At 43.2% G+C, this 11,552-nt stretch overlaps 1 protein-coding gene across 2 annotated transcripts in view; it reads right to left on the reverse strand.

The window, feature by feature from the left end:
- DUSP29 (dual specificity phosphatase 29) overlaps positions 1-3,028 on the reverse strand; it is a 754,020-nt gene extending 750,992 nt beyond the window's left edge. Inside the window, exon 1 of one of the 2 annotated variants that reach the window (XM_044056744.1) lies at positions 2,834-3,028. The gene's annotated coding sequence lies outside the window, so the exon portion shown is untranslated. Of the gene's footprint in view, positions 1-2,463; positions 2,732-2,833 lie in introns of those variants that run through there. The other variant, XM_044056743.1, reaches the window with a different exon arrangement.
- Positions 3,029-11,552: the final 8,524 nt, after the last annotated feature.

Below are 11,552 nucleotides of genomic sequence, written 5' to 3' on the forward strand. Positions count from 1 at the left end.
AATGCCAGACACACTTGTTATAGGTGACTCCATAGTCAGATACACTGACGTCCCACTCACCAGACTGAACAAGGAAAAGATCACAGTTAGCTGCCTGTCAGGCGCTAGAATCCGCCACATAACACAAGCACTCAGGTCACTCCACAGCAAGTACAAGTATGACTCAGTCATTGTCCATGCCGGTGTGAGCGACCTGAGACGCACCTCCCGGGACTACATGAAAAGAGACATAGAGGAGCTCTCAGATTATGTAGCCCAGGCCGGTATGACCCTGACACTGAGCAGTATCCTACCCTCACCAAGAATGATGCCACAATACAGAGACAAAATGATCAGCTTTAATAATTGGCTTAATTACTGGTGTCATTCTAAGGGGATCCAATGTCTGTCTGCCTGGGATGACATGCTTGACAAGCCACACTGCTTCAAGGGCGGCTTGCACCTGTCACCCTGGGCTTCCGGATATTGGCAAAGGCTCTTGCCACCCCATAGTGCCTTTTTAGGCAAGGCTCAAATGATAAACCTACCGCCCTAGAAAACAAAAATGGAGAAAAACTAAGGGTAATACTGCTCAATGTCAGAAGTCTAAACCTCAAGATGCACGCCCTCGAAGCCCTCCTCGGTATGGAGAACATCGATGTTTGTGCTGTGACTGAAACCTGGTTCAAGGCTCCTGAGAGCACCCCAGCACTATCAGGTTATACCTCATATCATGCGTTCCGGCCCCAAAATCCGGACCGAACTACAAAAGGAGGGGGAGTATCCATATTCATAAAGGATACCCACACCTCCAGGTTAGTGGCAACGCACAAAGCATCGGAGACCATCCAGGTGCAATAAACCATAGGTAAAACTGCCCTACAGTTTGTAACATGCTACAGACCACCTTCTCAAACTCAGGAAACCCACACAGCCTTCCTGAAGACACTGGAGAGTATAAATGTCTCTCCAAACACCATCATATTGGGTGACTTCAACTACCCAAACATAGACTGGGAACATTACTCAAGCCCCAACACCCTAGCCCAAAGGTTCCTTGAGTTCATAAACTCAAATGCTATGGAACAACTAGTCACCATTCCCACAAGAGGAGAAAATATACTAGACCTGATCATCACAAACATGGGGACAAAATGCTCCACACCGGAAGTATATCCCTCATTGGTGAGATCAGACCATAAATTAATCTCACTGGAGATCCACATCCTGCCCCCACCCCCAGCAAAAAAGACCACAGTGAAGAACTTCTCAAAAGCAAACTTCACACTTCTTAAGACTGGAGTGGTATCCTTCAAGGCCCCCGAGCCAGTGGAAACCACAACCCACGCTGCTGAAACCCTTACAAATGCCTTCTACGAGCACCTTCAGGAATGTATGGATCAAGCAATCCCTAATAAAATCAAGACCTTTTCCACCAAAGGCAGGCGCCCGGTCTGGTGGACTCCAGCCATAAACAAACTCTACAACAAGAGGAGAAAGCTACTACATGACAGAGCAAAATCCCTAAATGGGAAGGCATCTCTGATCAATACTAGCAAAAAAGAGACTCCCTACACTATGGAACAGAATCCCAGTCCATGTGAGGCAGAGCCCCTCACTGACTGTTCAAGAGAAATCTTGACGAGTGGATGGGAGATCGTAGGTTTACCCCGGGAATCATCTCTGTATCACTGCTGGACAGAGGCACAGCAAACTAATGGGTATAGTATTCTCATCCTAAGGGGTGGTGAAAGCCACACACACTCTGGCTAGGCTTATAAATGCCCTAGGGCAGATAGCCTAGTATGAACCTATGAACCTATGAAGCAGACAGTATATATGTAACCACAATTTAGACATCCTGGAAAAAAAAATAAACTTTAACCCGTTTAGTACCTCTGCTTTACTGCTTACAACAGGAAGTCAGAGAAATATCCAGTATAACTGAATAATTATTTCAATATATTAATACATTACAAGTGCAATGTGAAGGTTTTTTATTGAGAGAATACTGTATTGTCCTATTCTAAATAATCTACATGCAGTGCTGTAATCCTGAAATATAGTAGCATAAGAAACCACTCTTCTGTTACAGCAAATGTTGAAATAATATCACAGGAGTGCCCCTACCCGCAGAAGAATAACAAGCTGCCTACAGCATAATATAATGACATTCTTAAGTACTAAGTGCCAGCTCAGACTCAGAATCACAGATATATTTGCCAGGAGGTATAAACATTTTTTTAACTCTAGTATTGAGCAGGACTGTTTTTTCATTTTTGTTGTGGGAACTGGGAATAGCAGTAATCCAAGCATAGGGCTGTGTAAACAAACACACACCGTATTGTCGTTGTTAGCAAGGCCTAGAAGACTAGATGTTTTACTCCTCAAAGCAGTAGTACTTTGCACCGTGGTTCAATACAGCGTTTCTCGTAATATGAGTGATTAATAATCTCATCGACGTTAGCACTACAGCTGCCCTACCTGTACACTTTCAATCCCAGTATCTCTTGTCCTCAGATGAGCTGAAAAGCATACAGTCACTGTAGCGGCATAAGGGAGTGGAACTTTGGGGTATTTTTTTTTTCAAAAACAACAGTATTTAGCTTAGAACTGGGGTTAAATGAGGGCAGATGTATAAGCCGACAGGACGAGTCGATCCCGACACTGCTAAGGGATGGGAGGGGTGAGCTAAAGTTAGGTAGAGACCAGAAAAGGAATTGTGTCCTGCGTCCTTGAAAAAGCAGCACTGTAGTCCCATGCGTCATGTTGAAGGTTCACGACTTTCTGAAACTTTAACAGCAGTGGATAACTCTTTACCCCATACACATGACAGCTGGAAACCTTTACCTACCGGTGTTAACTACCGTTCCTCGGTAGTACAGCAATATTTCCTCCAAAAGGTCTTCACTGCACCCATATGCCAGCTTCTAGGACGCAACATCATGAGTTGTGAATCTGAGCCATGCGTTACTGATCATCACTTGCACATTCATGTTTCAGTGGGTCACTATTTGAAGAAGTACTGGCATTTACTTGTTACAGCAAACTGTTAGTGTCTGGAGTTTACCAGCATTATCCCGGAAAGTTATAGAAGTAAATAATTTAAAAGGCGTGAAGTATGAGTTATATGTATACTTATTTATTATTATTATTTGTTTTTATGGTACTTTTCCGTTATCGGGGCAGCACTTTTAATGAGCGCTTTCCATTCCATTCATTGGGACAGTGTTGTCATGGATACAGTGACTCTCTGGGTAGTAACAGCTATAATCCTGAAATGTGAGTATTATAACTAGCCCCAATTTTCAAGCACCCAGTTTCTAGGTCAAAAAAGTTTAAGCTCTTTCGCCTAATTTTTTTTCAAGACAGGGTAGCGATTTACAGTAAACAAACAGTGCCCAGTCCCAGCTTTAGTCATTTTAACTCCAGAAACTCCATGTTAATTAAACTCTTGTAATATTATACTGCTTTAAAAGCCATCATTATGAAATATACACCACGTCTGTGGTTTGAAAACGTTATTCCTATTATTTATGTATTTATTTTTCTTTTTTGAGGGGGATCCGAGTCTGTCGCAACTGTAGAAGTAAGAAACTGCGTTGTTTAGCAGATAATTGGACAGAGCAAAATAGTGGCAGTATGAGGCATTACAGTCCGAGAAAGTGTTGCCCCGATGTGCGATAAAGTCTTTCAATGTGGAAGTTTGAGGAACATGTACTTTTTAAGACCCCAAGTGAGTAACGTCAATATTGGTAATAGGTTCATAGGTTGATACTAGGCTATCTGCCCTAGGGCATTTATAAGCCTAGCCAGAGTGTGTTTGGCTTTCGCCACCCTTTTAGATTAGTTGACTGTGCCTCTGTATAGTAGGTCACAGAAGATAGCTAGGGTTACCACCTGTTCCACTTTGCGAGGGACAGTCCCTCTTTGGGCAGTTGTGTCCTGCCAAAAAATTGTAAAAATGGCAAATGTCCTGAGATTTTAGGACAAAATTATTTCATATATTTTAAGTAATAGTTGCATAAAACAGTTATTGTGTATCTGTAACACCCAAGTGTTATAAGAAACAGAATAAGCAACTAAAATGCTACAAGAATAAGCTTTTACTTGGGCAAAAAAGTGAAGTTCTGTCCTTTGTACTGGCCATGGGTATGTTTCAGCCTGCAAAATCTGACGTTTGTACCAAAAATGTCCCACTTTGGGCATTTGAAAAGGTGGCAACCCTAAAGATAGCCCTTTTGAGGTTAGTTTACTGTGCCTCTGTCTAGTAGGGACACAGAAGAGATCCCAGGGGTAAACCTACATCTCCCATCCACTCGCCAAGATTTCTCTTGAAGAGGGTCATTGAGGGACTCTGCCTAACATGGATTGGGATTTTGTTCCAGAGTGAGGGGAGCCTCTGGGATATGAATCTGTCCCTCCAGCATGCCCTGTTTATTTCTGTACTGAGGTTTAAGTCCCTGGAGCGTGTAGCTCTAAGGGATTTGGATTTCCTGAGGTGGAGCATGCCCATTAATTCTGGGTTGGACATGGCTTTATATGTCAGGCACAGATCGCCTCTGAGTAGGCGGTAAGCAACTGAGTAGAGCTGGAGTTTCTTTAGCCTAACTGCGTAGGGCATCTGTTTGAGTCCCTTGATCCTCTTGGTGAGGAACTTTTGGGGTCTTTCCAGTTGCTGCAGATGTCGTGTAAGGTACATCGCAAATGGGGCACTGTATTCAATTATAGGCCTGATGAGTGATGAGTAGAGAGGCACAATGACCTCTCTTGATCTAGATGTGAACCCTTTCGTGATAAGGTGGGCTATATAGAAGGTCTTTCTAACCACTTTGGCAACGTGATTGTCAAAGGAGAGATTGCTATCTACTTGGGTCCCCAAATCCCTAATTACTTCTTCCGTACTTAATGGATTACCACCTATGTGGTAATTTGTAGGCACTTTGTTTTTCCCAAAGGGGATGACTATGCACTTTTTGGCATTTAGCTTTAGGCCATGGCTCTGGCACCAGTTATCCGTCTCTGTGAGAGCCTTTTGGAGGATGCTTGTGTCAGTCGGCGAGTTGATTATATCACCCAGTTTGCAATCATCTGCGAACTTGGTGTGCCATAGTCCTCCCATGTTAGCCTGTACCTCAGAGAAATATATACCGAACAAGAGAGGTCCCAGGACTGAGCCTTGTGGGACGCCATTTGTAACTGGTTTAGTCTGACATGACACCTGCAATTCTGACCATGTGGGTTCTATCCCTGATCCAGTTTGCAACCCATCTTGTGACATAGGGGTTGATATTTAAGCTGGTGAGCTTATTTATGATGCCCGAGTGAGGTATTGTGTTAAGGCTTTTGCGAGGTCCAGGTAGGCTGTGTGGACTACCTTCCCTTCATCTATGGCCTTGGTGACTGTTTCAAAGAAGTTGACCAGGTTCAAGAGGCAAGATCTGCCCTTAACAAAGCCGAATTGGGTAGGGTCCAGAGTTTGGAGATTACCAGTGTCATTGTTTATAAGTTCCATAATGATATGCTCCATAGCCGTGCAGACCAGGGTCGTCAGGCTAATGGGGCATAGTTCCTGGGGTCCGTGGTGGCTCCCCCTTTGTGGAGTGGGATAATCATTGCTGTGTGCCATTCAGTGGGCACAAAGCCTGAGGAGAGGCTATGATTAAACATGGTACTTAGGTGGGGTGCCAGTTCATTCTGTAGTTCATGTAGAACACAGCCTGGGATGTTGTCAGGTCCCATGGATGCTGTGTTCTTGGCTTTGGAGAGTGTGTTTTTTACCTGTGCAGCCATGATTACAGGTACTTTGCATTCTTCCAGTATAGAGATGGGCCCTTTAGGGGATGAGAGAGGGGTAAAGTTAGCACTGAACCTATCTTGCAGGATGTTGGCAATATCAGTTGGTTCTGTATATTTAGTGCCATTGTGCTGTAACTCAGAGCAGATCTGAGTGTTGCCATTGAGATTCTTGACATAGCTATAGAATGCTTTGTGGTTGTCTTTAGAATCAGTGGCAATTTTGCTTTCGTAACTAGCTTTGGAGGATTTTATGAGGGATCTCAGTTTCCTACTGAGGCTGACCACGGAGTTCCTCCAATCATGGGATTTTACTCTTTTTTGCAAGTTTCTTTCTTCTGTTGTAGAGTTTGTTTATAGCAGGGGACCACCAGATTGGCTTCCTTTTTTTGGAGGATAGCATCTTGGTTCTTTTAGGGATTGCACGATCCATGCACTCATGTAAGTGCTTATAAAGTGCAACTGTATAGGATTCAGCAGTCGTATGTCTATTGTTCATCAGCATGGGTGTCGTGAAGTTTGCCACTTCTGTCTTAAGAAACGTGAAATTGGCTTTGGAGAAATTTTTTACCATGGTTTCCCTAATGGGGGGTGGGGGTGGGAAGTGGATGTCTAGGGTGATTTGCTTGTGGTCGGATCTGACCAACGAGGAAGTGACCTCTGATGTGGAACACTGGTTGCCCATGTTGGTAATGACCAGGTCTAGGATATTGCTGCCCCTGGTGGGGGTGTGGATAAGTTGATCCAAGGCATTGGAATTTATGAATTCCAGAAAACGCTGAGCACAAGAGTTGGTACATGAGTAGTTTTCCCAGTTAATGGTGGGGTAGTTGAAATCGCCCATTATTTGGGTGTTAGGTTGTACCCTAATATTTCCCAGTGTATCAAGAAATGAGGAGTGGGAATCCTGGGGCATGGTGGGGGATCTGTAGCAAGGTATAATTTGCATTGCAGTCTTACCCAGAGTTAGTTGCACTTGGATAATTTCATGCATTATCCTGAGCAACTAGCCTGGAGGTGTGGATATCCTTAATGAATATGGACACACCTCCACCTTTAGTGCTTTGGTCCAGGTTAGGTGGCCGAAAGGTGTGGCATGAATTATAGCCTGCTAATGCAGGGGTGCTCTCTGGAGCCTTGAACCACGACTCTGTCACTGCACAGATGTTGATGTTCTCCATTTTAAGGAGTGCCTCGAGTGAGTGCATTTTGAGGTTTAGACTTCTAGCATTAAGTAGCATTACCCTCAGATTTTGCTTGCTTGTACCTGTTACAGTGGTGAATTTGTCATTTGAATGTTGCCTAAAAAGGCACTATAGGGGTGGCAAGACCTTTAGCCAGTATCCTGAATCCCAAGGGCAACAGATGCAGGCCATCTCTGGCAAAGCATCGTGGTTTGTCGATCATGCCATCCCAGGCAGACAGATACTGGATCCCCTTAGAATGACACCAGAAGCTTAGCCAATTGTTGAAGTCAATCATTTTGTCCTTGTACTGTGGTATAATTCTGGGTGATGGCAGGATGCTACTCATGCCTAGGGTCATACCTGCCTGGGCTACAAGATCAGAAAGCTCCTCCATATCTCTTTTCATGTAGTCCAGGGAGGTACGTCCCAGGTCATTCACACCAACATGGACAATGACAGAGTCATATTTGTACTTGCTGTGGAGTGACCTGAATGCATGCATTATATGGCAGATCCTCTCAGCTGACAGTAACTTTCTCCTTGTTTAGCCTGGTGAGTGGAGCATCAGTGTGCCTGACAATAGAGTCACCTATGACTAGAGTGTTGGGTACATTGTTATGCCTTATGGGCTGTGGTTGAGTGGCACACTGAGTTTTTGGGCTATGTGTCATTTGGGTTGTGTTGGGGGGGGGGGTGGAGGTTGCTTGCATTTCTGCTTTGGAGGTCCTTGTTGCTTGGGTAGATGTTTTTTGAGAGCCTCCGTGAATGTAGGTGTGTGTTTTGTGTTTCTGTGTGTGTTTTGGTTGTGTAGGTTTTGAGGGACTATGTGATGAGCATGGTGTGGTGCAAGTGTTTACCTTCTCCTCTTGACTGTCTAGTCCAGTCTTGGGAGAAGAGAGCTTTGCTTCCACTTTGGTTATATAAGTGCATCTCTCACAGGTTGTAGTGTTGGGTGGTAGGAGGAGAGGATTGTCTGTGTACATGAGACAATTGCTGCATTGCCCAAAGATGCCCAGATTCATCAGGTAGACAGGAGAAAACACCGGGAGCTGACCCTTAGACATGCCTGGATAGGTGTTTATTTATTAAGTACTAAAAACTGTTTTCCTCTCGTCAAGTGAGGAAAGTTGAGTGCTGTAGTAATTTGTAGCTTATTTAGTGCTTACAATGAGTTCTGAACAAGTGCTGAGCTCAAAGAAACAGATTTGAGTGCTGAAACTAGAAAACTGGCTAGTTCTAAGAAACAAAATTAAGTTAGAAGTCTTCCCTCCAACACAGAAAGGCTTGGGGACTCAGAAGCTTACAAACAGTCCTGGATACAGCAAATCTGTATCTGGACTAGACAATTTATAGGAAAGGCAAGAAACAAGCTTAGAAAATATATATATATTTTTTTGTAAAGTGGAAAGGGGAAAGGAGGAGCAGAAGCTAACTGGGTTGGCCTTCTCAAATGCTCTCCCTGGAATAGGCAGAATGAGGTAATGACACTAGACTGGGAGGAGTGTCCCAGATCAAATTTACAGTAGGGGCAGGCAACTGCAAAGCCATCAAGTATAAAAACAGGATACCAAGAGGGAGGGTAGGAAACAAAAATCAGAACAAACAAACCCAACCAGATGCTTAACAATTGTAGAAAATTCTACTTAATACCTCACACACAGTGAGTAAAATAAAAGTGCTATAAATAACTCTGAAATAAGCAAAAAACATGATACTTAATGTTATATATCACAGATTAGTTAGCTCAGAGCCCTTCCTCTGACTTCTCCCAATTAGCTCAGTGTGAAATGGTAGAAACAGTCACAAGTTAACTTCTTAAGTAACAAAGTTGAAACCTGGGACAACTTTAAAAAAAAGCTTGAAAGAACCAATGAGGTGGTTACTCCAAGGGCGTAGTCCAGGCAACCCCAGTCAGCCAATGACCATAAACAATTCACTCTCGCTGAAATGCTATACTGGCCTTGGCTAAGCTATGATGGCCTGGGACATGTGCTCAGACACACAGCCTCTACTAACAAACAACTAGTCCCAAAACACAAGCCTGAATATGGACAATGCTACACTACCAACACTACTTAGGTAGAAAAAACTGCAGAAATGTTTAAACAGATAAAGGATCAAGGAGACTCTAGAGAATGCTTTTAAATGCAAACAAGTTATATAATACACTCCTAGCAGGAAATCAGAACAAACAAACCCAACCAGATGCTTAACAATTGTAGAAAATTCTACTTAATACCTCACACACAGTGAGTAAAATAAAAGTGCTATAAATAACTCAGAAATAAGATTGTTGCATCAAACGTGTTTGAAAAATAAAGTTTCCTTCAATACGCATGGGAAAGTCATAAAGAAACATAACCCAACTTTAAAAAATGCCATTTCTATTTGGGGGAGGGCGGATGTAATTTTTTTTTTTTTTTTGCAGCTGGGTTTGCGTTTTATTATGTTTCTGCAATAATAAAAATGGTACTTTTCCGTTATCGGGGCAACACGTGATGCGCCTACATTTTAGCTATGAACACGGCTATGAATGCAGCTACTACTTAGAAAGTGTTACCGTGACTATGTAAATTACCCTGTTTCCAATTTGTAAAAATTAACAGAATTTTTTTTGTATCTGAAACACATTAATGTCATCTGAAAGAGTATAAGCAAATCAAGTCATATAAGGATACGCTTTTATTTTGCCAAAAACATTCAGACCTTTGTGATAGGTGCGGGTATGGCTTGTCCTGCAAAATCTCACGTTCATACAAAAAAATGTCCCACTTTGCTCATTTGAAAAGGTAGCAATCTTAGTTAACTTGCATTTATTTTATTATGTGTACATATTGTCATAGCTCTTAAGTGCACCTCATTACCCCCCATCCCCCCCCCCCAAAAGAGCAAATGTCTATCCCAACAGAGTGTAGCCTCCCTGATATCACAGATGCACAGGTGAGAGCTGCCCTCTCCAAAGCAAAAAACACAGCATCAATGGGACCGGACGGTGTCCCGGGCTGCGTCTTACACGAACTCCAAGAAGAACTGAACCCTCACATAAAGTCACTGTTCAGTCTCAGCCTTACTACAGGATATGTACCCAAGGAATGGCGTACAGCAACAGTGGTCCCACTCCACAAAGGTCGGGTTTGTAAAAGGCAGATCATGTCTCCTAAACCTGATAGACTTCTTTGAAGCGGTCAGCAAAGCCATAGATGAGGGTAAGGTGGTACACACAGCCTATCTAGATCTTGCCAAGGCTTTTGACACCATCCCCCACTCTGGAATTATAGACAAACTCACTAAACTAGGTATAACTCCCTATGTCACAAGATGGGTTGCCAACTGGCTCACTGACAGAACCCACCCTGTCAAAGTAGCAGACTCTAAATCCAGCATCAGACCAGTGACAAGTGGAGTACCACAGGATTCAGTCCTAGGTCCTCTCCTGTTTGGTATCTACTTCTCTGAAGTACAGGCTAACACAGAAGGTCTTTGGCTAACAAAGTTCGCAGATGACTGCAAACTAGGAACTATAATCAAAACTCCTAACGATGTGGACATCTTACAAAAGGGCCTCACAGTGACAGATGCCTGGTGTCAAAGCCATGGCCTCAAGCTTAGTGCCAAAAGGTGCATTGTCACCCCTTTTGGTAAAAACTCAGTACCCATGAATTACCACATAGGTGGTAGTCTACTTAACACCAAAAGTGTGATAAGAGACCTTGGGACACAGGTGGACAGTAGTCTCTCCTTTGATAATCACATCACCACAGTAGTCAGGAAATCCTTCTACGTGGCACACCTCATCACAAAAGGTTTCTCATCCAGGAAAAAAAGAGGTCATTGTTCCCCTCTACTCATCACTCATTAGACCCATTATAGAGTACAACGCCCCTTTTGGTATGTACCTCACAAGACATCTACAACAACTGGAAAGGCCACAGTAATACCTCACAAAGAGGATTACTGGCCTCAAACAGATGCCCTATGCAGACTGTCTCAAACAACTCCAGCTTTACTCTTTCGCATATCGCCTACTCAGAGGCGATCACTGCCTAACATACAAAGCTATGTCAAACCCAGAGCTGTTGGACATGCTCCATGTAAAGAAATCCCAATCCGTCCGAGCTACATGCTCTAGAGACCTAAACCTTGTCACCACAATAAACAGAACATGCTAGAGGGATAGATTCCTGTCCCAGAGACTTCCCATACTCTGGAACAAACTACCTATCTATATCAAACAAAGCTCCTCATTAGCACTCTTCAAAAAAATCTTGATGATTGGATGGGAGATAGGAAATTCACCCCAGGGATCACTTCTGTGGCACTGCTTGACAGGGGCACAGGAAAATAATTTTCTTGGGTGGCAAAAGCCAGTGTACCGTTTGGCTAGGCTTATATAGGCCCTAGGGCCAATAGCCTAGTACCTACCTATGAAATAGAAATAACTGAAGTGCTACAACTGATTTTTTTTTTAATAAAATGGAAATAGGTATTTAGTTGTGTTGGTTAAGGGTATAGGTTACTCCACAAGTTTAGCTTTTAGCAAAAATGTTCAGATGTGAGCTTTTGAAATTGTAGGTGATATCATGCACAGTA

Source organism: Protopterus annectens, chromosome 14.part0 (assembly GCF_019279795.1).
Source record: "Protopterus annectens isolate FY-2018-M chromosome 14.part0, PAN1.0, whole genome shotgun sequence".
NCBI classification, from domain to species: domain Eukaryota; kingdom Metazoa; phylum Chordata; order Ceratodontiformes; family Protopteridae; genus Protopterus; species Protopterus annectens.